The following is a 27,792-nucleotide window of genomic DNA, read 5'->3' as shown; positions in this document are numbered from 1 at the left end:
GGTTATTTGTCTTTTTGTAGTTGAGTTTTTGCAGTATCATATAGATTTTAGAGATCAGGTGCTGACTGGAAATTTCATAGCTAAAAACTTTTTCCCAGTCTGTAGGTAATTTTTTTGTTCTTTTGGTGAAGTCTTTGGATGAGCATAGATGTTTGATATTTAGGACCTCTCAGTTGTCTAGTTTTTCTTCTGCATTGTTAATAATGTTTTATATGCTGTTTATGCCATGAATTAGGGCTCCTAGCGTTGTCCCTATTTTTTCTCCCATGATCGTTATCATTTTAGATTTTATATTTAGGTCTTTGATCCATTTTGTGTTAGTTTTTGTGCATGGTGTGAGGTATGGGTCTTGTTTCATTGTTTTGCAGATGGATATCAAGTTATGCCAGCACCATTTGTTAAAAAGACTCTCTTTTCCCTATTTAACTGACTTTGGGCCTTTGTCAAATATCAGCCGTTCATATGTGGATGGATTTATGTCTGGATTCTCAATTCTGTTCCACTGGTCTATGTGTCTGTTGTTTACCAGTACCAGGCTGTTTTGACTACTGTGGTGGTATAATAGGTTCTAAAATCAGGTAGAGGGAGGCCTCCCACTTTGTTGTTCTTTTTCAGTAATGCTTTACTTATCCGGACCCTCTTTCCCTTCCATATAAAGTTGGTGATTTGTTTCTCCATCTCGTTAAAAATGTCGTTGGAATTTGGATAGGAATTGCATCATATCTATAGATCACTTTTGGTAGAATAGGTATTTTTACAATGCTAAGTCCTCCTATCCATGAGCAAGGTATGGTTTTCCACTTATGTAGGTCTCTTTTGGTTTCTTGCAGCAGTGTTTTGTAGTTTTCTTTATATAAGTCTTTTACATCTCCAGTAAGATTTATTCCTAAGTATTTTATCTTCCTTGGTGCTACTGTAAATGGTATTGATTTGTTGATTCCTCTTTGATGTTCCGTTTGTTTGTGTAGAGGGATCCAACTGATTTTTGTATGTTTATGCTGTATCCTAATCCACTGCTGAACTCTTCTATTTGTTTCAGCAGTTTTCTTGAGGATTCTTTTGGTTTTTCTGTGTATAAGATCATGTCATCTACAAATAGAGATACATTTACTTCTTCCTTACCAAATCTGGATGCCCTTTACTTCTTTATCTAGCCTACTTGCTCCAACTAGGACCTCCAGCATAATGTTGCATAAGAGTGGTGATAAAGGGCATCCTTGTCTGGCTCCCGTTCTCAAGGGGAATGCTTTCTACTCTTTTCATTTAGTATGATGTTGGCTATTGGCTTTGTATAAATGCCCTTTATTATGTTTAGTAATTTTCCTTCTATTCCTATTTTGCTGAGAGTTTTTATCATGAATGAGTGTTGAACTTTGTCAAATGCCTTTTCTCCATCAATTGATAAAATCGTGTCTTTTGCTTTATTTATATGATGGATTACATTAATTGTTTTTCTAATGTTGAACCTTCCCTGCCCACCTGGTATGAATCCCACTTGGTCATGGTGAATTATTTTTATGATATATTGTTGAATTCTATTGGCCAGAATATTGTTGAGGATTTTTGCATCTACATTCATGAGGGATATAGGTCCAGACAGCACTTTTAATCAACACATCATTACTGCCTCTTCAATAAGGTATAAACAAATACAGGTAAAATTTTCATAATCTTGGAATGAGGAAGGGATCTCTTTATGTGGCATCAATACAGAAATGCTATGATTTGAAAACCAAAATGTAGGATTTCTCTATTAGGAAAGATAATAAAGTTGAGATAAACACTAAACTCAGAAAGATAATTATGAAATATAAGACAAAATACATTAACAAATGTTAATATGCTTATCATGCAATGAGTTTTAACAAATCAGGGAGAAACTGTTAAACACCTCAATAGAAAAAAATGATCATGGTAATAACATGTAATTCACAAAAGCAGAAAATAGACTTAACCTTACAGAAGCACAAATAAGATGAGATTTAATGTTTAGTCTATTACACTGACAAATATTAAAATGACTGACAGAATTGATTGACACCCTGGGTGGGAAGGAACAGACATTCTGCTACACTGCTAACAGTAGTCTAAATTGGTCCAACTTTCTTGAAAGGCAATTCGGCAACACTGTTAAATGTCTTAACTATATTCCTTCCCTTTGGGCCAGCAATGCTCTTCTAGGAATTTATCCTAAGAAATTATGAGGCAAATATGAAGAGAGAAGGTTGAATTGGAAACAACCTGTGAGTTCAACAATAACAGATCTGTTAAAAATTATGGTATATTACGTATAGTCCTTAAAAACGGTGATGCAGAAAAATATTAAGTGATCTTGAGAATTAGATACTAGGTGTTAAATTAGCGTAATCTATTTGGGAAAACATTCTGGAAGAATAAACATAAAGCCAACAGTTGTTTCTTTGAATGGATCGTGAGGTTTTGAAAAGTTTTAATATTCTTTTTATCAGTATTTTCTTATTTTCAACAATCCATAAATATTGTCCAAAAATCACATTCGCGTGTCAGTATATGAAAACTATAACGAGGAAAACAAATACAGTTCGCAATCTCTGCACCCAGAAAATACTAAGGTCATTTAATAAAGTCATCAGTGCACACAGCTGAAATATCCAAATAATTGTTCAAAGCATTTACGAGGCAGAACTTTCCTCCTCTGCTCCTTTATCCCTTCCCCAAAGACGATTATTGTTCACATAATTGTATTATTTTGTTACATTTTGAAGGGAATAAAAAAAGAGCAGAATTAACCATCCAGTTCACCCTGACGTTAGCAGGCTCAGGAAATAATCTCACCTTCTGCTTCTCTTTAACTCTTGTCTGAATTCCCAGGTTTCCATCCTTTTGGCTTCATATCAGGTTAAACTAACTCATAAATTACAGTCTGTATTGTATAGAGCGATTTTGATCAGTCTTTAAGCTCAAGTAGCCATCTTTTCTTTCCACTCAAAGATATATTTTTTAGAAGGAACTGCGTTTTCAAAACACTGACTATCCATTCATTTTTTATTGCAGTCTTGACGCGCATTTGTATCCTTCACAGATTACCCGTGTTGCTAAAAATTCTTCCCGCACTTGCATTTGACACAGGAATTCAAATTTAAAATTGAACCCATTTAAACAAATTTAGAGCTGCAGTTTCTGTTCTAAAACAAGTTTTCATTTTTTTAGTGTTGTTTCCTCAAGAGGAGTGATCATCTCATGTCCAAAGCTCTGACTTTCTCATAAAGAGAATTTGGAGTGGGCTCTTATTTTCATGATGAAAACATTCAGATTTGAATTACTTCATCAAAAGAAGGAGATGACTCATGATTAGTGAAACATACAGCACCCAGAGTAATACATGTTGGATTTGCAAGAAGAAATTTTTTCTTTCTATACGTGAGGGTCCTTGTGTACGTATTTAATTCTTCACGGGTAAATTTACTGACTACGTGAACTGGTAAATAATTATTTTGAAATATGTATAAAGCGGCTGCTGAAAACTGAATATTGATTTTTCTTCAGGAATTTTGGGACTAAATTAAAGAAAAAAAATTCTTGATTTATGGCAGTTTTTTTTTTTTTTTAATAAAGTTTCCAAATACCCCTTAGCTTAAAAGAGGGTTGCAATATCAGAGCTAAACATCAATCCCAGAGTTACAGGTTTAGAGGAAGGAAGTTATGCAGTCCTGAAGCAAAGTTGGACACGGCCCATGTGGATTCAGATTGGGAGGACTAGCCTTCCATGTGCCATTACAAAGAGGTGCCACTGCTTTGAGTAAATGTTCAGAGACTCACGGCCAATCAACACAGTGGCACAAAGCACACTTGGCTCTGACTGGAAGATCGGAACCTCAGCTTTTCAATAATCTTTCTAACTCCTGTCGTATGCTGCAATGCTTGTCACTTCTGTGCCCCTCATTCTAGACATATGTGCTATCTAGGTGAGATGTCTTCGGAGGTTGAGGAATTTCTTTGCACAGTTGTGCTGTGGAAGGAACCCCTATTTGCCTCTCCATCCTAACCATTCCTGCTTGGACCCTAGGCAGAGGCTAAGGCGTCTACAAATCCACAGATAACACAGTGAAGCAGGGCTTGTTAGAGACCTCTACTTCCATTGCGGGGGATCCGGTTTCATTAGAAACAACCTCTGCTGTACTTTTTAGCCTTAAATGTGTTACTTCCTGAGATTATTCTCAGTTCTGCTGATCTTTTGGGATTTATAGGGAGTGCTGATTTATGAAAATCAATATTCTGCAGGCTACAACCCATGAATAACAAGGGGTATTGACACAGTATCTCCATCCATCACGACTAACTTTTTCCTCGTAGATTATTAAGCCATCATGGTCCTACCCCACTTTATGTCTTGATTTTGGTAACACTGCATAAGGCATTTGAAGTTCCTATCTTCTGTCTATTATCCTCTCATTGATGGCTGAGTGGTAATTATCCATGAGGTTCTAGAAGACTATCTCTCCAATACTTCCTCCTGATGAAATATCTCTCCAAAATTTAGATCAGTTATAATAACTCACTGTCCTCTCCTTGGTAATATGGCTTTTTCACAATAACAATAGCTGCTTTTGCCCTCAGAGTAGTTGGAATGCATGGAGTATACACTGATCAATCCAAGAGGAAGATACTTTCCAAGAGAAGGGATCTTAGAAGTAATATAAAAGGGTCCTTCTGAAAAAAAAAACTTAGTTCCACTAGTGTCTTTGTCATGTCCCTATTTGTGATATTTATCAGATTGTGGCACAATTCCTTTTTTACTTCTCTGCCTCCCCAACTATACCATGAACTTCATGAAGGCAGGAATTACTCACATTCTATCACAAAGTGATAGTAAAGCATCTTACACATAATAAGTCTATTTTTTGGGAAGAAAAATGTTTCAAAGACATTCAATGGTGTGCCAAATGGCAAGAAGAGGAGGTATCTCTGGGGGTTGAGATTCGAATGAGTGGTGCCATGTAATTCTCCCCCCAACATCTGTCATGTACTTATATCAGTATCCATAGGTCTATATTCTAGAATTGTTAAAGATGGGAAAGACCATCAATCACAAGACTTTTAAATCCAGCCACCCCTCCAAGTGTACCAGCTACATTTTCAATAGCTTTTTGAGATGCCAAGCACGCTGGTACTGCCAGCTTCTCTGTACCTCATCAGTTCACCCCAATGATCCGGAAATGGTACAATACACAATGAAGAAAATGATGGACACCATGACAGGTGACATTAGTGTGACCAGCACTAGTACATAATCATCCTCTATGGGTATGTAGCAAAAGATGAAGCATATAAACTTGACGTTTACCTAGAAATGCACCTGCAGCTGAAGAGCTGTTGCTGGGGAAATCTAGAGACAGTCCATTTTTATCCTAAGATGTATGTATGTTCTCTGAGAAAGGTGAGGTAGGAAGTAAACACTCGCATTCATCATGTACTTTTAAGTGCTCAGAACCAGCTTCATCTGTAACTTTAAGAACTATAAAAGTCACTGTAGCCCCGTGCTATTCAGTTACAGAAATTAACCCAGACTTTGCCCCTTAATCTCTTCTTCAAATATCTACTCTTATTGTATTTTTTTCTTTTTTTTAAATAATTTTTATTGTGCTTTAAGTGAAAGTTTACAAATCAAGTCAGTCTGTCACATGTGAGCTTATATACACCTTACTACATACTTCCATTTACTCTCCCCCTAATGAGTCAGCCCTCTCCCTTCTTCCAGTCTCTCCTTTCGTGACCCTATTGACAGTTTCTAACCCTCTCTACCTTCCCATCTCCCCTCCAGACAGGAGATGCCAATACAGTCTCAAGTGTCCACCTGATACAAGTAGCTCACTCTTCATCAGCGTCTCTCTCCAACCCATTGTCCAGTCCCTTCCATGTCTGATGAGTTGTCTTCGGGAATGGTTCCTGTCCTGGGCCAACAGAAGGTTTGGGGACCATGACTGCTGGGATTCTTCTAGTCTCAGTCAGACTATTAAGTCTGGTCTTTTTATGAGAATTTGGGGTCTGCATCCCACTGATCTCCTGCTCCCTCAGGGGTTCTCTGTTGTGCTCCCTGTCAGGGCAGTCATCGGTTGTGGCCGGGCACCATCTAGTTCTTCTGGTCTCAGGATGATGTAAGTCTCTAGTTCATGTGGCCCTTTCTGTCTCTTGGGCTCATAGTTATCATGTGACCTTGGTGTTCTTCATTCTCCTTTGATCCAGATGGGTTGAGACCAATTGATGCATCTTAGATGGCCACTTGTTAGCATGTAAGACCCCAGACGCCACACTTCAAGGTGGGATGCAGAATGTTACCATAATAGAGTTTATTATGCCAAATGACTTAGAAGTTCCCTTAAGCCATAGTCCCCAAACCCCCGCCCTTGCTCCGCTGACCTTCGAAACATTCAGTTTATCCCGGAAACTTCTTTGCTTTTGGTCCAGTCCAGTTGAGCTGACCTTCCCTGTATTGAGTATTGTCCTTCCCTTCACCTAAAGTAGTTCTTATCTACTAACTAATTGGTAAATAACCCTCTCCCACCCTCCCTCCCCCGTCTCGTAACCACAAAAGAATGTGTTCTTCTCAGTTTATACTATTTCTCAAGATCTTATAATAGTGGTCTTATACAGTATTTGTCCTTTTGCCTCTGACTAATTTCACTCAGCCTAATGCTTTCCAGGTTCCTCCATGTTATGAAATGTTTCACAGATTCATCACTGTTCTTTATTGACGTGTAGTATTCCATTGTGTGAATGTACCATAATTTATTTAACCATTCATCTATTGATGGACACCTTGGTTGCTTCCAGCTTTTTCCTATTGTAAACAGTACTGCAATAAACATGGGTGTGCATATATCTGTTCGTGTAAAGGCTCTTCTTTCTCTAGGGTATATTCCGAGGAGTGGGATTCCTGGGTTGTATGGTAGTTCTATTTCTAAATTTTTAAGAAAACGCCAGGTCAATTTCCAAGGTGGTTGTACCATTTTACATTCCCACCAGCAGTGTATAATAGTTCCAATCTCTCCACAGCCCCTCCAACATTTATTATTTTGTGTTTTTGGATTAATGCCAACCTTGTTGGAGTGCGATGGAATCTCATCGTAGTTTTAATTTGAATTTCTCTAATGGCTAATGATCGAGAGCATTTTCTCAAGTGTCTGTTAGCCACCTGAATATCTTCTTTAGTGGAGTGCGTGTTCATATCCTTTGCCCACTTTTTGATTGGGTTCTTTGTCTTTTTGTGGTTGAGTTTTAACAGAATCATATAGATTTTAGAGATCAGGTGCTGGTCAGAGATGTCATAGCTGAAAATTTTTTCCCAAACTGTAGGTGGTCTTTTTACTCTTTTGGTGAAGTCTTTAGATGCATTTTTTTTTTTTTCTTAGATGAGCATAGGTGTTTGCTTTTTAGGAGCTCCCAGTTATCTGGTTTCTCTTGGTCATTTTTAGTAATGTTTTGCATTCTGTTTATGCCTTGTGTTAGGGCTCCTAATGTTGTCCCTATTTTTTCTTCCATGATCTTTATCATTTTAGTCTTTATGTTTAGGTCTTTGATCTACTTGGAGTTAGTTTTTGTGCATGGTGTGAGGTATGGGTCCTGTTTTGTTTTTTTGCAAATGGATATCCAGTTATGCCAGCACCATTTGTTAAACAGACTATCTTTTCCCCAATTAACTGACACTGGGCCTTTGTCAAATATCAGCTGCTCATATGTGGATGGATTTATATCTGGGTTGTCAATTCTGTTCCATTGGTCTATGTGCCTGTTGTTGTACCAGTACCAGGCTGTTTGACTACTGTGGCTGTATAATATGTTCTAAAATCAGGTAGAGTGAGGCCTCCCACTTTCTTCTTCTTTTTCAGTAATGCTTTACTTATCTGGGGCTTCTTTCCCTTCCATATGAAGTTGGTGATTTTTTTCTCCATCACTTTAAAAAATGTCATTGGAATTTGGATCAGAACTGCATTGTACGTATAGATGGCTTTTGGTAGAATAGACATTTTTACTATGTTAAGTTTTCCTATCCATGAGCAAGGTATGTTTTTCCACTTATGTAGGTCCCTTTTAGTTTCTTGCACTAGTACTTCATAGTTTTGTTTGTATAGGTCTTTTACATCTTTGGTAAGATTTATTCCTAAGTATTTTATCTTCTTGGGAGCTACTGTGAATGGTATTGATTTGGTGATTTCCTCTTCGATGTTCTTTTTGTTGATGTAGAGGAATCCAAGTGATTTTTGTATGTTTATCTTTTAACCTGAGATTCTGCTGAACCCTTCTATTAGTTTCCATAGTTTTCTGGAGGATTCCTTAGGATTTTCTGTGTATATGATCATGTCATCTGCAAATAGAGATAATTTTACTTCCTCCTTGCCAATCCGGATGCCCTTTATTTCTTTGTCTAGCCTAATTGCTCTGGCTAGGACCTCTAGCACAATGTTGAATAAGAGCGGTGATAAAGGGCATCCTTGTCTGGTTCCTGTTCTCAAGGGAAATGCTTTCAGGTTCTCTCTCTTTAGAGTGATGTTGGCTGTTGGCTTTGTATAGATGCCCTTTACTATGTTGAGGAATTTTACTTCAATTCCTATTTTGCTGAGAGTTTTTATCATGAATGGGTGTTGGACTTTGTCGAATGCCTTTTCTGCATCAATTGATAAGATCATGTGGTTTTTGTCTTTTGTTTTATTTATATGGTGGATTACATTGATGGTTTTTCCAATATTAAACCAACCTTGCATACCTGGTATAAATCCCACTTGGTCGTGGTGGATTATTTTTTTTTGATATGTTGTTGAATTCAATTGGCTAGAATTTTGTTGAGGATTTTTGCTTCTATATTCATGAGGCATAGGTCTGTAATTTTCTTTTTTTGTGGTGTCTTTACCTGGTTTTGGTATCAGGGATATAGTTGCTTCATAGAATGAGTTAGGTAATATTCCATCATTTTGTATGCTTTGAAATACCTTTAGTACTAGCGGTGTTAACTCTTCTCTGAGAGTTTGGTAGAACTCTGCAGTGAAGCCGTCCGGGCCAGGGCTTTTTTTTTTGTTGGGAGTTTTTTGATTACGTTATCAATCTCATTTTTTGTTATGGGTCTATTTAGTTGTTCTACTTCTGATCGTGTTAGTTTAGGTAGGTAGTGTTTTTCTAGGAATTCATCCATTTCTTCTAGGTTTGCAAATTTGTTAGAGTACAATTTTTCGTAATAATCTGATATGATTCTTTTAATTTCAGTTGGGTCTGTTGTGATATGTCCCATCTCGTCTCTTTCGGGTTATTTCCTTTCCCGTATTTCTTTAGTTAGTCTGGCCAATGGATTATCAATTTTGTTAATTTTTTCAGAGAACCAGCTTTTGACTTTGTTAATTCTTTCAGTTGTTTTTCTGTTCTCTAATTCATTTAGTTCAGCTCTAATTTTTATTATTTTTTCTTCTGGTGTCTGATGGATTCTTTTGTTGCTCGCTTTCTATTTGTTCAAGTTGTAGGGACAGTTCTTTGATTTTGGCTCTTTCTTCTTTTTGTATGTGTGCATTTATTGATATAAATTGACCTCTGAGCACTGCTTTTGCTGTGTCCCAGAGGTTTTGATAGGAAGTGTTTTCATTCTCATTACATTCTATGAATTTCTTTATTCCCTCCTTTACGTCTTCTATAACCCAGTCTTTTTTCAGCAGGGTATTGTTCAGTTTCCAAGCATTTGATTTCTTTTCCCTGGTTTTTCTGTTATTGATTTCCACTTTTATGGCCTTGTGTTCTGAGAAGATGCTTTGTAATATTTCGATGTTTTGGATTCTGCAAAGGTTTGTTTTATGACCTAATATGTGATCTATTCTAGAGAATGTTCCATGTGCGCTAGAAAAAAAAGTATACTTTGCAGCAGTTGGGTGGAGAGTTCTGTATAAGTCTATGAGGTCAAGTCGGTTGATTGTAGCAATTAGGTCTTCCATGTCTCTGTTGAGCTTCTTACTGTAAGTCCTGTCCTTCTCTGAAGGTGGTGTGTTGAAGTCTCCTACTATAATTGTGGAGGTGTCTATCTCACTTTTCAGTTCTGTTAAAGTTTGTTTTATGTATCTTGCAGCCCTGTCATTGGGTGCATAAATATTTAATACGGTTATATCTTCCTGGTCATTTGTCCCTTTAATCATTATGTACTGTCCTTCTTTATTCTTTGTGGTGGATTTTACTTTGAAGTCTATTTTGTCAGAAATTAATATTGCTACTCCTCTTTTTTTACTTGTCGTTTGCTTGATATATTTTTTTCTATCCTTTGAGTTTTAGTTTGTTTTTGTCTCTGAGTCTAAGGTGTGTCTCTTGTAGACAGCATATAGACAGATCGTGTTTCTTTATCCAGTCCGAGACTCTCTGTCTCTTTATTGGTGCATTTAGTCCATTTACATTCAGTGTAATCATCGGTAAGGATGTGTTTAGGCTGTCATTTGGATGCCTTTTTGTGTGTGTTGTTGACAGTTTAATTTTTCCACTTACTCTTTTGTGCTGAGACGTTTTTCTTTGTAAATTGTGTGTTCCTCATTTTCATAGTATTTGACTTTATGTTTGCTGAGTCGTTATGTTTTTCTTGGTTTTTGTTTTGAGTTATGGAATTGTTAGACCTCTTTGTGATTACCTTAATATTTGCCCCTATTTTTCTAAGTAAAAACCTAACTTGTATCGTCCTATATCGCCTTGTTTTCCTCTCCATATAGCAGTTCTCTGCCTCTTGTATTTAGTCCCTCTTTGATTATTGTGACCTTTTACATAATGACTTCAATGATTCCCTGTTTTGAGCATTTTTTTGTTTCTAAAATTAATCTTAATTTGTTTTTGCCATTTCCTTATTTGAGTTGATATCAGGATGTTCTGTTCTGTGATCTTGTATTGTGCTGGTATCTGATATTATTGGTTTTCTGACCAAACAATTTCCATTAGTATTTCTTGTAGCTTTGGTTTGGTTTTTGCAAATTCTCTAAGCTTGTGTTTATCCGTAAATGTTGTAATTTCACCTTCATATTTGAGAGAGAGTTTTGCTGTATATATGATCCTTGGCTGGCAGTTTTTCTCCTTCAGTGCTCTAGATATGTCATCCCATTGCCTTCTTGACTGCCTGGTTTCTGCTGAGTAGTCTGAACTCATTCTTATTGATTCTCCTTTGTAGGAGACCTTTCTTTTATCCCTGGCTGCTTTTAAAATTTTCTCTTTATCTTTGGTTTTGGCAAGTTTGATGATAATATGTCTTGGTGATTTTCTTTTTGGATCAATCTTAAATGGGGTTCGATGAGCATCTTGGATAGATATCCTTTTGTCTTTCATGATGTCAGGCAGGTTTTCTGCCAACAGATCTTCAACTATTCTCTCTGTATTTTCTGTTATCCTTCCCTGTTCTGGGACTCCAATCACACGCAAGTTATTCTTCTTGATAGGGTCCCACATGATTCTTAGAGTTTCTTCATTTTTTTAAATTCTTTTCTCTGATTTTTTTTTTCGGCTATATTGGTGTCAATTCCCTTGTCCTCCAGATCCCCCACCACCCTGCATTCCAATTGCTCGATTCTGCTCCTCTGACTTCCTATTGAGTTGTCTAATTCTGTAATTTTTCTGTTAATCTTTTGGATTTCTGAATGCTGTCTCTCTATGGATTCTTGCAACTTCTTAATTTTTCCACTGTGTTCTTGAATAATCTTTTTGAGTTCTTCAACTGCTTTATCAGTGTGTTCCTTGGCTTTTTCTGTAGATTGCCTTATTTCATTTCTGAGGTCATCCCTGATGTCTTGAAGCATTCTGTAAATTAGTTTTTTATATTCTGCATCTGGCAATTCCAGGATTGTATCTTCATTTGGGAAAGATTTTGATTCTTTAATTTGGGGAGTTGTAGAAGCAATCATGGTCTGCTTCTTTATGTGGTTTGATATTGACTATTGTCTCTGAGCCATCTATGAGATATTGTAATGGTTTATTTTATATTTGCTCACGGAGTCTTATCTTGTTTTGTTTTCTTTCAATGTACATAGATGGGCTACTAGATTGCGCTGTCTTGATTGTTGTAGCCTTTGAATCACTTATGTCCTATTACCAGCTGGTTTGGGCTGTTACCAGAAATATAAGCCTAAGAGTCCATTCACTATTCTTGAGTAGAATCTGATGTTAGGTCACCAAATGTGTTGGGTAGACTGTCACCTATCCACCTAGAGGAGTAGTGGTGCTAGTTGTGTGCACCAGATTCTAGTAGCAGCAGGGGGTCACACTCCGGGGGGGCAGGATGCTGACAGGCTTCCCCCAAGTGCCAGTGAGTTAGGTGTGTCTCTATTCCTAAAGCACTTTGGTGGGTGGGCTCTGCAGCTGTACCTTAGTTACCCAATGCATGTACCTCTACAGATTGGTAGATGTCACTATCCTCAGACCCTTATGGCAGGAGGGTAGGTGGTTTGGGTGGAGCTTCAGCCCTCAGTTCTCCGTTTTGGGTCAGTGAAGACTCTGTTTAATAGGTAGAGATATCAGACCTGGGAAACTTGTCTTTCCAGTAATCCACTAAAACAATTACTGTCAGATCCCTATCAGAATTGCCTTTGCATTATAATAGCCACCTTGTTCCCTGTAGGGATGAAAGCCCAAGGCTGTGGATCTCAAATGCTTGGCTGAGCTGGTTCTGTATTTTTAGTCCAATTTTGGGAAGTCAGGGAAGGATTCTTGGTCCCTGGGTTTTTTGTAGCTGCTTCTCTCAAGCCAGGAGAATGGATTAGGAAAAATCAAAACAAACAAACAATGAAAAAAGAACCGCAGAGCACTTCACTCTCTGGCCCAGGAAATTCCAATGTTAATGAAGCCACCTGGGAAGGGGAGGGGAGGGATCAGATAAATAGGAGAGAGTAAACCAGGAATATAGACAAAGTTACTTATCTTGCTTGGGATGACTGTTTTATCTGAGATTCCCGAGGGGTGTGTAGCCTCTGTGCAGTTTGCTGGGTAGAGATCGCCCTCGAGGGTCAGGCCCATGTCCTGTGCTTGCGCTGTCTCAGAAGCCGTGGTTAGTTCCTCCACTCCCAGTCCAAACCCCAGGGCCAAGGTTCCCTGGCTGGGACGCAACACTCCAGGCTCCAAAACCAGTCACTGCCTCCCAGTGACTTCTCCTGTCAGCCACATCACTGCGCTGCCTGCGTGCACTGGCTGGGCTTCCCCCGAGGTCACTTCTGGGGGCTAGGGCTGCGTCCCGTGTTTGTGCCGTCTCAGGATGCCGTGCTCAGCTCCTCTGCCCCCAGTCCAAACCCCGGCACCAAGGTTTTCTGCCTGGGACGCTGGCTCCAGGCTCAGAAAACAGTCGCTGCTTCCTCGTGGTGGTTCGTTCTCTCATTTGCCCCGTCAGTGTGCAGCCTGCTTGCACTGGCTGAGTCTCTACAGAGGTTACCCCAGGGGGCTAGGGGTTAGGGGTGTGTCCTGTGCCTGCCCCACCTCAGCAAGCTGCAATCAGCCCTGCCACTCGGCACCAGGGAACTGCCGGGGCTCAAGGCTGTGGGGTGGGTCGCGGGTTCCAGAAGCGGTCAATGGTTCATGACACAGCTTTTCACTCATCTGTCACTCAGGTCAACTCTTTAGATCTGTGTTTGATGGTCAGGGTTCGTAGATTGTCATGTATGTGATCGATTCACTTGTTTTTCCAAGTCTTTGTTGCAAGAGGGATCTGAGGTAGTGTCTGCCTAGTCAGCCATCTTGGTCCCCTCGCTCTTATTGTATTTTTATAGTTGTCCAATGTCTTCTGAACATAATACCAGACATTAAGACCAGCTGAGATTCCAGTATTATCATTGCCAAACTTAAATTTGTTGCTCCCAAGTCCATATCTCTCTACCTTTTATATTTCAGTGGTGGGAATTACACAACCAGCCGTGAATTGTCATATCACCAAAAAAGCTACTTAGGTTTTCAATAGACATCTACCAGACTATAAACACTACAAGTACAGGGACTATGCTTGTTATTTACTCATTCCAGTATTTTTAACATAAATATCTAGTGTTTAACTTCCACTTTCTAGGCATTATACTAGATTTCAATATTCAGTGGTGAGCAAAATGGACATAGTCCCTGCCCACATAGAATTTATTACCCAGTGGATCTGTTGAGAATAAAGACATCGAACAGATAAACGCATAATTATAAATAAGTATATTATTACAAATTTTAAATGTTATGAAGAAAAATAGCAGAGTGTCATGGAATAACGGCAAAAATAAAATTCAATACTCAGTGAATATCTTTCAATTTTAAAAAGATGAAACAAATACATTTTTATCAAAACAAGTACTGGAAGAATTAATCATCAGGTGTTATTCAGTAAATTAAAATCTACTTCTTAGCCTTCACTGGAATCACCCTTAATGTCCATCAGTCTAGGCTCTTACTGTCAAGTGCATGAAACTCCCTCTAGCCTCTACCCATTACTCAAATCCAAAATCACTTCCATATTTTACATATTTGTTAGAGCAGAACTCCACTTCTTGGTACTAAATCCTGTTTTAGGAATGAGAAATCCTGTGGAGAAAGCTTCTGTCATCATGATCAGAATGTTGCTAGAAATGTGGACATTAGAAATGCTTTTGGTGTGCCTTTATAAGGAAATGATGACCATTTTATTGGATTCTGGAGGAAGGGAAGTCCTTGTTATAAAGTGGCAAAGGAGCTGTCTGAGTTATGACTAAATGTTTTGTGGAAAGTAGAACTTGTAAGTGATGAACTTGGACATTTGTCTGAGGAGATTTCTCAGAAAGATTTTGAAGGTGCTGTGTGGTTTCTCCTTGTTGCTTATAGTACAATGTGGGAGGAAAGAAATAGACTGAGAAATGAACTTGAAGATTTGGAAAATTCTATCGGAAACATTAAGAAAGCATGATCTTGACAGGGCACCACTGATGTGGCTACATATCTTTTGCTAAGGAAATTAGGCTTGTGACCAGTGGATTTAATCAACTACCTCAACAGAAACCCTGTCAGCTTAGACTGGAAAAAATGAAGGAAAGCTGTCTGATTCATTCTACAGGCAGAAAATGGGCCAGTGGAGCTAACATCTGTTGTTCTCCAGGAAAAGGAAAGGACAATTCTGGAAACAGTTCAGAGATAAGCAGAACTATTGGAAGGAGCATGTGAGGTTGAGGGGGGAGCAGGTACAGGATCACCATTTCCTTGGTTTCAAAGAGAGGAAATCATGTGATAATGGAGGCAAATGCATCTACAAGTCCAGGAATGCCAGAGATTTCCAGAAGCTACTAGAAGCTGAAAGATAAAAAGAAGGAGCATCTTCTAAAACCGATGCTCTGATTTGGACTCCTAGCCTTCAAAACTGTGAGAATTTAGTACCAAGAAGTGGAGTTCTGCTATAACAAATATGTAAAATATGGGAGTGATTTTGGATTTGAGTAATGGGTAGAGGCTAGAGAGAGTTTCATGCACTTGACAGTAAGAGCCTAGATTGATGGGCATTAAGGGTGATTCCAGTGAGGGCTAAGAAGTAGATTTTAATTTACTGAGTAACATCTGATGATTAATTCTTCCAGTACTTGTTTTGATAAAAACATATTTGTTTCACCTTTTAAAAACTGAAAGATATTCACTGAGTATTGAATTTTATTTTTGCCATTATTCCATGACACTCTGCTATTTTTCTTCATAACACTTAAAATTTATAATAATATAGCTATTTATAATTATGCAAAACTGTCTTTTAAAACCACCAACTTATGTTATTTTGTTATGGTGGCTCTAGCAAACTAAAACATAGACATATAAAATCTAAAATGACAAAATTTCTGGAAGAACACGTAGGAGAAAATATTTGTGACCTTTAGTTATGTAATGATTTTTTTATATATAACACCAAAAACACAATCATAAAAAGCAAAAAATTTGACTTTATTACATTTTTGCTAACTGTTAATATAATGGAAAAAAAAACCCTACAGATTTGGAAAAAAATATTTATAAATCACATCTCTAATAAAGAAACATTTTCTCCAAATGCGCCTTGGTGATAGAAATGATGCTGGAAATTACATGATAGAAATTTGCAAACTTCTTCGTTGGAAATACCATTTTCCAACAACATAAATGGCAACTATACATGTGGACCTCACTGGATGGAATACACAGGAATCAAATCGACTACATCTGTGGAAAGAGATGATGGAAAAGCTCAATATCATCAGTCAGAACAAGGCTGGGGCCAACTGTGGAAAATGCCATTGATTGCTCATATGCTGAAAGAAAATTAGAACAAGTCCACAAGAGCCAAAGAATTGAAGAAAAAATTCAAGCCTCAAGTTTCAATAGTGACGGATTCTATGGGGAAAATATTAAATGGCACGGGAAGCATTAAAAGAAGATGGAAGAAATACTCAGAGTCAATATACCAAAAAGAATTGGTTGATGTTCAGCCATTTCAAGAGGTAGCATATGATCAGGAACCAATGGTACTGAAGGAAGAGGTCCAAGCTGCACTGAAGGCACTGGTGAAAAACAAGGCTCCAGGAATTGATAGAACACCAGTTAAGATGTTTCAACAAATGGATGCAGTGCTGGAAGTGCTCACTCATCTATGCGAAGAAATTTGGAAGACCGTTACCTGGCCAACCAACTGGAAGAGATCCATATTTATGCCTATTCTAAAGAAAGTGATTCAACTGAAGGCAGAAATCATCGAACAATATCATTAATATCACACACAAGTAAAACTTTGCTGAAGATCAGCAGTATATGGACAGGAAAGTCCCAGAATTTCAAGCCAGGTTCAGAAGAGGACATGGAAGCAGGGATATCATTGCTGATATCAGGTGGATCCTGGCTGAAAGAAGAGAATACCAGAAAGATGTTTACCAGTGTTTATTGACTATGCAATGGCATTTGACTGTGTGGATTATAACAAATTATGGATAACACTATAAAGGATGGGAATCCCAGAACACTTAATTATGCTCATAAGGAACCTGTACATAGATCAAGAGGCAGTTGTTGGAACAGAACAAGGGGATACTCTGTGGTTTAAAGTTGGGAAAGGTGTATCAGGGTTGTATCCTTTTATCATACTTATTCAATCTCTGTGCTGAGCAAATAATCCGAGAAGCTGGTGTACGGGTATGTGTATATGTATGTATATACGTGTATGTCTGTGCATACGTGTGTATATATAAATGCACACATACATACATATATACAAATTACACTAAATATGTATGTTTGTTACACTTCAAAAAATTACAACAAAACTGCTGAGAACTGGAATACAAATTAAAATTAAACTCCAACACTACTCATGAAGTATAGATCTAAAAATTCTGAACAAAACATTGTTGTTAGTTACTTTCAACTTGCTAGTGAATGCAAAAATCTAAAAATACAGGACTAAATAAAAAGGATAATACATCATAACCAAGATCACAGAAATTCAAGTTTGACTTAGGATTAGAAACAGAAATCATTTTAAGGTACCAAAATAGGTGATTAAAAAAAAAAAAAAAAACTCTATAACTTTTCATTATATACAGAAAAAAACATCTGAGAAAATTAAGCCTCCATCCCTAATAAAACACTTTTGTAGGTCTAGGAATAGAAGGAAACTTCACTATTATGATAGAGGGTATCTACAATAAAATTTTCTACAAACATTATTTAATGATCAAAAGTCAAGAGCTTGCTCTTTAAATTCAGGAATAAGACCAAGATCCCGCTGTTGTCACTGTCCTCAAGTTTCAAACAATGCAATATAGAGAAATAAAAAGGGAAAGATAGAATGATTTGAAAGTAAGACAAAACTCACAGTATTCATCAATAAAATAATTGTGTATATGGAAAAATGTACAGATAAACTATTCACATTTATAAAGGAGCTTATAAAATTTAGCATATACAAATATAACTTCCTCTGTTATCATTTCATACCATGAGTCTATTATTATAAAGATAGTGTGGTATTGGCAGGAGTGCATTAAATTATTATTTTCCATTAATCAAAAGACACTATAAAGTAGAGACAAGATAAACTACAGAGTGGGAGAAGATTTTTGCAACACATAACCAATAAAAAAAAACAGTGTCCTGAATAAATAAACAACTCCTAAAAATAAAAATGGACGGGCAAATAATTCAACAGAAAAATTGGCTAACAGCTAGAATAGATACTTCACAAAACAGGACATACAAATGACCAAAAAATATGCTAAAAAATAATATGATTACTCATTTTTAATCAAAGAAATATGCATTATAATCACAATGAGATACCTACACAAGATGCTTGTTTTGGCAGGTACTAAAATGTACTGATAAACCAAATTAACACCAAGTGTCAGCAAGAATGTAGAGCACATAAACTTTCATACGTCTCTAGAAATGTAAATTGGTACAGCATTTTGAAAGATGATATACCCTCTCCTCACTTACGGACATGGTTAGGTTTCAAAGACCAGATCACCGTGTGAAGTTGGTGTTACACAAAAGAGGAGGATAACCACATCAGATCACAAAATGAAGGATGAGTACACCATTACATAACTGCCAAATTCCATCATTAAGTAACTGCCAAACAACTGAGAATCATGGCCCAGCCAAGTTGACACATAACCCTAACCATCAAAGCTAGCATTACTGTCATCTCACAACTCAGTGTTTGTTACTGCCAGACGTATGTCGCTGATGAGCAAAATAGTCAGATAGTAGATTTTTTATTATTGTCATAAACGCAAAATGTCAGATAACAAGATAGTCAATAAGTGAGATATATAGTGTTACCCGATAATGCTATAGATGAAAAAAAAGTAGTAAAGTTAAAAAAAATACATTTCTAATGATCCAATCATTCCATAACTTGAGTATATACCCTGTAAATTTGCATGTTTATATGCGACAAGATGCAAGAATATTCAAAGTAGCAGTTTTCAAAATTGTCAAAAACTGGAAACAAGACTTTAATAGTAAAGTGGATAAAGAAATTATGGTATCAATAAACTATAGAATACCAACAGAAATAAAAATTAACAAACTACACCTATGTACAATAATATGGCTAAAACTTACAATCCTATGAAATAAAAAATGGCAAGTCAAAAAAAAAAGAGACGCTGAAGAAACAAAAAAAAAAGGCAAATCATAGGCACACACAGTGTAATTTCATTTACATAATTCAAAACAAGCAAAATTGTTTTGTTTAGGGATACATACACAAGAACTACAATGAAAGAGAATTAAAGAATTGTTTATTATTATTGTCAAGATATTACTTACCCCAAAGGAGAGGAAATGGTGGGAAGAGACATATATAGAGGTTCTGGAATGTTGACAATATTCTATTCTTTGACCTGTGCAATATTTACAGCAGAGTTTGTTTACAACTATTTATTAAATGCAAAGTACATTTTCGTGAACTTTACTATATGGGTATATTTTATCTCATAATTAGAAGTGTTTATAAAATAAAAACCACAAGCCTTTAGAAAACCTGGTAAGAGGCATTTGGGTTCCTTTCCAGGCCTGGGCCAGGCCTTATCTTCATATTTAAGTCCAAATATTAGTCTACCATGGAGCCCTGATTGTGCAGTAGTTAAGAACTTGGCTGCTAACCAAAAGGTCACAGTTTGAATCCACCAGCCACTCCTTGGAAATCCTATGGGGTAATTCTACTCTGTCTTATAGAGTTGCTATAAGTCAGAATCGACTCGATTGTGGTAGATTTGATTTCATTTTTTTTTTTAATGAAGCATCGTGGGGCCTATTAGCAAAATAAATGGTCTTTAAGCCCAGTCTGCCACTACCAATGCATCAGAAGTGTGATCCCACTTCTTAAACTCACCTATACCTATAACCAAAAAACTAAGGCTTCCAGACCATGACTCACAAACTTTAAGAGAAAATGTAGTGCCACTTTGAGCCGAAGCTAAAAGACTCGGGACACAAGTGTAACTACTCATGACGGAGCACTTCACCTACTCAGTGGAAGCAGCAAATTGTCCATGTGAACTGACAGCACCTCAGAGCACTGAATTGGTTTGTCAGTGAAGCAGGGAGAACAGTGTTGAAGCAAAAATAATCTGATACACAAAAATGCTCTAAATCGTTACGATGGTAGAGAAACGTTATGACTGGTGTAAAGGCAAGTCATTACTGGAGGCAAATGACTGAACTAAAGAAATTTGATTTTGCCTGGATCTTAACTTCATGGGTGGCTGCTTACAGGAAAGCTCAATATATCTCTGAGACTTTTGCCTTTCTGTCAATTTCACTGAAATCAGACAATGAAATCCAAATGGTTCCATTCCACGAGAAACTAAGAAAACATTTGAAGCCTACATTTTTATTTAGAATTCAGAATTTCTTCAAAACCATGGTTTCTTTGTCACATTAGCTTGTGGAATCATAAAAATGTCAATTCCCTATGAGTACAATGGGGAGAATTTGACCTCCAGCTAAAAGAGGTCAGTCTGAGATAAAACTTAGGGAGTAAATCATCACTAGATGATGACACACAGAGAGGTCATGTCTGGCCATTTGAAAAGTGCTGGTTTCTGGACTTCGCAAAAGTGATGTAAGGGAGGAAAGCAAGAGAAAGAGTCTGGTCTTAATTTTAGTTCCAGGCTGGCAGAGGCATGAGTTTATTGGATTTAGTAAAAGGATAATGGATCAATGAGACCACAATTATCTGCTTTGGTGAGCTCTGGATCAATATTCTAAACAATGAATAAATGTAACATTAGGGAAGACATGGACATGGACCCCCAAGCTCTCATCCTGTAAGCAGTCTACAGTTACAGATTGGAAGTGAAATGCATGGAGAACTGCTCGATTAAATAGTAAGCTACTTGAGGCCGTGAGTCAGGCCTTTCATTTCTCTGTATCTTACAAACCAACTTTATACTTCCTAACATAGAGTTCCTGTGAATCAGCCACTCAAAGATTATTGATTTGCTAACAGATACTGCAACTTGCTTTTTGTGGGACCACTGAGAAAGCAACAAAATGGAATAAAATACTTTTTTATGCAGTTGTCATATCAATTGCCCTCATATATTCCATTTCAAATAACAGAAATGATACCTTGCTTATATTAGGATTTACCGTATTCCGTGAAAGTAATCTTGAAGAATGCTTGCCCATGTCATTAGCAAGATGGCTTTAGTAAGTTCAAAAAAAAAAAAAAAAAACCAAAGCCAAACCCATTGCCATCGAGTCGATTCCAACCCATAGTAACCCTACAGGACAGAGTAGAATTGCCCTGTAGAGTTTCCAAGGAGCACCTGGTGGATTTGAACTGCAGACCTTTTGTTTAGCAGATGTAGCACTTAACCACTACACCACAAGGGTTTCCTTAGTAAGTTAGTTCCCTGTAAATACTGAATGAGGATTTTGGCATCTTCTTTTAACAACTGGCCCAGGTCTAAGGAGAAGCAGGAAGAAAAACAAGAGGAAGGACACATTAGTTAAGTACACTTTAGCTGCATCACAGTTCCAACTAGCTTGAATAAAAACGCCACTTATTGACATAGCTAACCAGAATTCCAGAAGTAGGACGGGCTTGAGGGTGACCTTACATTAGTGGTTCTGGCTTTGTTTCTCTGCAATTTCCCTGACTGTGCCCCTTCTAAGCAATGATCACATCCTTAGGCTGCTTCATTTGTGTAGAAAAATGCTCGCAGTGGTTTTTGATTTCACACTCACAGACTGTAATAACCCAAGGAAGTTCTTACCACAGACTTTTCTAAGCAAACATGCTGAGATTCACACTCTGACTAGGCTGTTTAGGGTGCTTGCTCATACCTGAATCAATGGCTGTAGATAAAGAAACACAATGGGCTGATTAATACCAGCCAAGAAGGCTCATCCTTGGAGCTGAACAGAAGTCAATGTTTCTTCAACTTTTGCTAAATGAGGTAGGAGCAGAAGCCTGAAACAAAATTTGAAAGTCACGGGAAAGAGACAAAAATTATTCCAGAAAGACAAACAAATGAAAAGAAAAAAAGAAATGCAAGACCTATGGCAATGACTCCCAACGTTGGCCGCACATCAGAATTAACCTGAAAGCATTTACAAAACCTTATATCCAGGCCAAATGCATCCGAATCCCTGGGGAGAAGGGGAGGGCAGTATTTCTTAAGGCTCCACAGTTGATTGCCATGTGCATTCCTATGAGACTACTGCATTGCACTGGAAGAGTTTATTAGAGGAAATCAGAGGTAGCATCTGTCAGCTTTTCTCCTCACATGAGGAATTTGAGGAAAGATGAGTTGGTTTTATTCCCCAAGCTGTGGCAGCTTAAAACCACCTGAGCTGACAGTTGCATTTTCCCTCACAAAGTGGCTTAAATGTAGTGGAATTGTACTTTTCTAGATTCACAATCAACAACACAAAGGTTACAGCAGCGGCTAAATCCCACACAAGAAGGACAGAGGAAGCCATTGTAAGCTCTGCTTTTTTAGGGTGACAGAAAATAGAGGGGGATTACAGTTGGGTTTAAAATACTGTTTCCTTTCCTGAACCATGAACGATATTTGTAGAGTATGCAACATGGGTCTAGCCCCGTCAGCAGAGATACCATTTTGTTTTGTTCTCTGAGTCTCATTGCTAGCCTTTCATCCATTTACAGCTCATTTTCTCACTCTCTGTTTGCTACTCTGGATTCTGTAGGGTCCCTACAGAGAATTTAGCAGATGAATCAAGCCTCAAGACTGAATTGCAACAGAAGGAAACAAAACCCCCCTTCAGACTTGTAATTTCATGCTTTCCTTTTTTTCATAAAAGAGGAATAAAAAGTAGAAAACAGGTTTTTCTCTCTTGGTAGACTTCTAAACACTTCTTTGATTTTTTGGGGAAGTTTTATGTCCCCTTTCAATTTATTCATTTCATGTATTTTCAGAAAATACTTTCCTAGAAAAATGCCGGCTAATATTGGCCTACTTTTTATCTTAAATTCAGTCATTTATTCATTCATGTATGCATACAATAAAAAATATTTGATTGCCTAATATATGCCAGGAACTTTACTAGCTGGTTGGGATAAAACAGTGATAAAATAAATAAGTAAAGAAAGACCCTGTCCTTATGAAGCTTATATTATAATCAGGGGAGAAAACCTAGAAGTAAATAAATAATAGATCAGGTAGTAATAAGCTTGATGTAGAATAATAAAGGAGGCTAAGAAGGAAAGATAATCTAGGAGAAAGGGTACAGTGGGAGGGAATGTGGTTTACCAGTTACTGTTTTAATTAGAGCGGCAAAGGAAGGCCTCCTAACTATGGTGACATTTGAGGAAAGACCTGCATGGGATGATGGAGTGCGCCATGGGGGTGCCTGGGGGAAGTATTTCAGGCAGAGGGCATACCAAATACAAAGACCCTGAAGAAGGGGTGTGCTTGATGGGTGAGGAGCAGTAATGTTGGTAGAGCTGGAGCAGAGTAGAGGAGGAAAGTGGCTGGACAGAGATAGCAGCGGCCAGGTTGTATGGGATCGAATGTGCCACTTGAAGGATTTTGGCTTTAACCTGAGTGAAATTGGAAGCTACTAGAGAGTTTTGAACGAAGAAGTGATGTGTTCAGTCTTGTATTTTAAAGGAATTACCTGTTGAGAAGAGGCTTTAGGGGGCAAATGTGCAGTCAAAGAGGGGTAAATATTTATGGTTAATAATTGTACATTTAAGCTTGGGTTATGGTGTGAGATAAAGCTCTGCATTGATTTGGTGAATACGTTCCCTCTTGGTATGGAAGTTTCCTTTGCCATGAATATAATTAGTGTCACTGAATCGTACATGTAAAAAATGTTGAAGTACCAAAAAAAAAAAAAAAAACTTATACTAAACTATAACCTGCTTTAAAGCACTTTTTTCAGTTCAGTAAACAATTGATTATTGCACTGATACCTAAATTGTTGAATTACTGTAGATTTTGTTGTGCAGAAATAAAAACTCATGTTTTCTGTGAATACTTGATCAATCAGAAAATGTGTATCATACGATGTTAAGTCATTGGAAGGAAATACACAAAAATTGCAAATGGCCATGTTCTCTGGGTGATAACATTATGGATGGTTTTGATTTTTTTCTTTATGCTCATCCACATTTTCTAATTTTTCTATAATAATTGTATATTTAATTTATGATCAGAGAGTGAATAAATATTAAAACAAGAGAAACAATCTTCCTTAATACTAATCTTTTACATTTGTATACCCCTAATATTTTCATTATTTTGGTAAATATAAATACCTCAAAAAATTGATTTCTTAATAAATTAAGAACTACAGATTCATATATCTTTTTCTTCTCAACAGTTCAACTTGAACATTGAGTAGGCATATATCAAACTCAATATGACTAAAAAGAAATCTAAAATTCTCTTTCCCCAAGACTGCTGTCTGCAAACTTTCCTAATCACCTGTTACCCAGTTACTCAAGCCAAAAACCCTACTGTCATTCTGAGCAATCGTTTTCTCTTGTGCCTGACCTGTTATGTACAGACCAGAACATTGTCTGACCAGTGCTGGAAGATGATCCCCTTAGGTTGGAAGGCACTCAAACTATGACTGGGGAAGAGCTGCCTCCTCAAATACAGCCAACCTTAATGACATGGATGGAGTAAAGATTTCAGGACTTACTTTTGCTGCTGTGGCTTGACTTAAATTAGAATAAAAAGCTACAAACATCCATTAGTAATCAGAATGCAGAATGTGTGGGCCCATTTCAGGAAAATAGGCCCTTGTTGACAGACTGAAACTCTTTCAGCTGTGTGGTGGAGAGTTGGGTTTTTGATGTATGACACCACCGTGATATTAAACAGGGTTCTCACCTACCCACATCAGGGCCCTAAGGACTAGTGGCTCCACCCACATCACTTAGCCACCCGTGACAGGGGCCTAAAGAAAAGTGGTACCTCCCAGTACTTACAACCAAAGCATTGGGTGACCATGGTCTGGCTGCAGAACCCACCCACCTGTGTACTCTCGGGAACAGGGATGTGCTTTCCTCACAGACATTCGGGGGATGGTTTTCATCCCCTGCCTTGTTCAGAGCATGACCCCCTGCTGCAACCAGATACCTGTACGTACACCAATCAACCTGCCCCTCTAAGACTGTAGAGCCTGTTCCACACACTTGATGACCAACTACCTGGACACCATGCAAGAAAAGCGAATGGCCTCCTAGGCTTATATACCTGGTAACAGCTCTAGCCATCTGGTGACAGGACGTTAGAGCTTCAAAGGCAAAACTAATCAAGCTAGCCCACTTGCAGCCTATTTGGGCATATCAAAACAAAACAAACCAAGAAGCTAGGTTACAGTAAACAAACATAAAATAAATGAATACAATAACTTATAGATGGCTCAGAGACAACAGTCAATATGAAATTACATAAAGAAGCAGACCATGATCACTTCAACAAGCTTTAAAAACAAAGAATCAAGGAATCTCCCAGATAAAGGTGTACTCCTGAAATTACCAGATGCAGAATACAAAAGATTAATATACAGAACTCTTCAAGATAAACCAGAACTACAGGAAGTATTAAATGGAGTTCACTGGTTAGAAAATCAATAATATCAGATATCAACCCAAGACTAGAACACAGGGCAGAGTAGCCAGATGTCAAACCAGATAGAGAAATCACAAAAATAAACTAAGACAAAAAAAAAAAAAAATGCTCAGAACAGGGAAACAACAATGCCTTTATGTAAAAGAAGACAACATTAAAAATATAAAGAGGGATTAAAACATGTAGTCATAGATCTTTCATATGGAGAGGAAGTTAAGGTGCTAAAAAGAAGTAAAATTTAGCATTAAACTTAAAAAAATGGGGATAAATATTAAGGTAATCACAAAGGGGATTAACAATCCTACTCATCAAAATAAAATACAAGAAAAAAATAAAGACTCAGCAAAAACAAAATCAATGACAATGAATCAGAGGAAAAGACAATACATAAAGACAAACTACTCAGCACAAAAAACTAAGTGGGAAGAAGAAACTGTCAACAACACACAAAAAAAGACATCGAAATGACAGAATTGAACTCACACCTATCCATAATTATGCTGAATATAAATGGACTAAATGCACCAAAAAAGAGACAGAGAGTGGCAGAATGAATAAAAAAACATGATCTGTCTCTATATAGCCTACAAGACACACACCTTAAACTAAAAGACACAAACAAATTAAAACTCAAAGGATGGAAAAAAATACATCAAACAAACAACAATCAAAAAAAAGAAGGAGTGGCAATATTAATTTGCTGAAAAAACAGACTTTAAAGTTAAATCCACCAAAAAGGATAAGGAAAGACACTATAAAATGATTAAAGGGACAATATACCAGGAAGATATAACCATATTAAATTTTTAAGCACCCAATGACAGGAGCTTCAAGATACATAAAACAAACTCTAACAGCATTGAAAAGTGAGACAGAAAGCTCCACAATCATAGTAGTAGGAGACTTCAACATACCTCTTTCAGTGAAGGACAGAACATCCAGAAAGAAGGTCAATAAAGACATGGAAGATCTAAATGCCACAATCAACCAATTTGACCTCATAGACATATACAGAACACTCCACCCAACAGCAGTCAAGTATACTTTCTTTCCCAGTGGGCATGGAACATTCTCTAGAATAGACCACGTATTAGGTCATAAAGCAAGCCTTAGCAGAATCCAAAATATCAAAATATTACAAAGCATCTTCTCTGACCATAAGTCAAAATCAATAACAGAAAAAGAAGGGAAAAGAAATTGAACACATGGAAACTGAACACTACCCTGCTCATCAAAAACTGGGTTATGGAAGACACCAAGGACAGAATAAAAAAATTCATAGAATCCAATGAGAATGAAAACACTCCCTATCAGGACCTTTGGGACGCAGCGAAAGCAGTGCTCAGAGGTCAATTTATATCAATAAACGCACACATACAAAAAGAAGAAAGGGCCAAAATCAAGGAATTATACCTACAACTTGAACAAATAGAAAGAGAGCAACAAAAGAAACCCTCAGGCACCAAAAGAAAGCAAATAATAAAAATTAGAGCAGAATTAAATGAAATAGAGAACAGAAAAGCAATTGAAAGAGTTAACAAGACCAAAAGCTGGTTCTTTGAAAAAATTAACAAAATTGATACACCCTTGGCCAAACTTACAAAACAGAAACAGGAGAGGAAGCAAATAACTGAAATAAGAAATGAGATGGGAGGTATCAGAACAGACCCAACTGAAATTAAAGAATCATATCAGATTATTAAGAAAAATTGTACTCTAACAAATTTGAAAACCTAGAAGAAATGCATGAATTTCTAAAAATACACTATCTACCTAAACTAACACAAACAGAGGTAGAACAACTAAATAGACCCATAACAAAAGAAGAGATTGAAAAGGTAACTAAAAAACTCCCAACAACAATAACAAAAAGCCCTGGCCCAGGCTGCTTCACTGGAGAGTTCTACCAAACTTTCAGAGAAGAGTTAACACCACTACTACTAAAGGTATTTCAGAGCAGAGGAAAGGGTGGAATACTCCCAAACTCATTCTATGAAGCCAACATAACCCTGATACCAAAACCAGGTAAAGACACCACAAAAAAGAAAATTACAGACTTATATCCCTCATGAACTTAGATGCAAAAATCCTCAACAAAACTCTAGCCAGTAGAATTCAACAACATATCAAAAAAAATTCAGCATGACCAAGTGGGATTCATACTAGGTATGCGGGGATACTTCAACATTAGAAAAACAATTATGTAATCCATCATATAAATAAAACAAAAGGCAAGAACCACATG

The sequence above is a fragment of the Elephas maximus genome, chromosome 1 (assembly GCF_024166365.1).
Source record: "Elephas maximus indicus isolate mEleMax1 chromosome 1, mEleMax1 primary haplotype, whole genome shotgun sequence".
NCBI classification, from domain to species: domain Eukaryota; kingdom Metazoa; phylum Chordata; class Mammalia; order Proboscidea; family Elephantidae; genus Elephas; species Elephas maximus.
The sequence above is the reverse complement of the archived record's forward strand: the minus strand, read 5'-3'. Positions refer to the sequence as shown.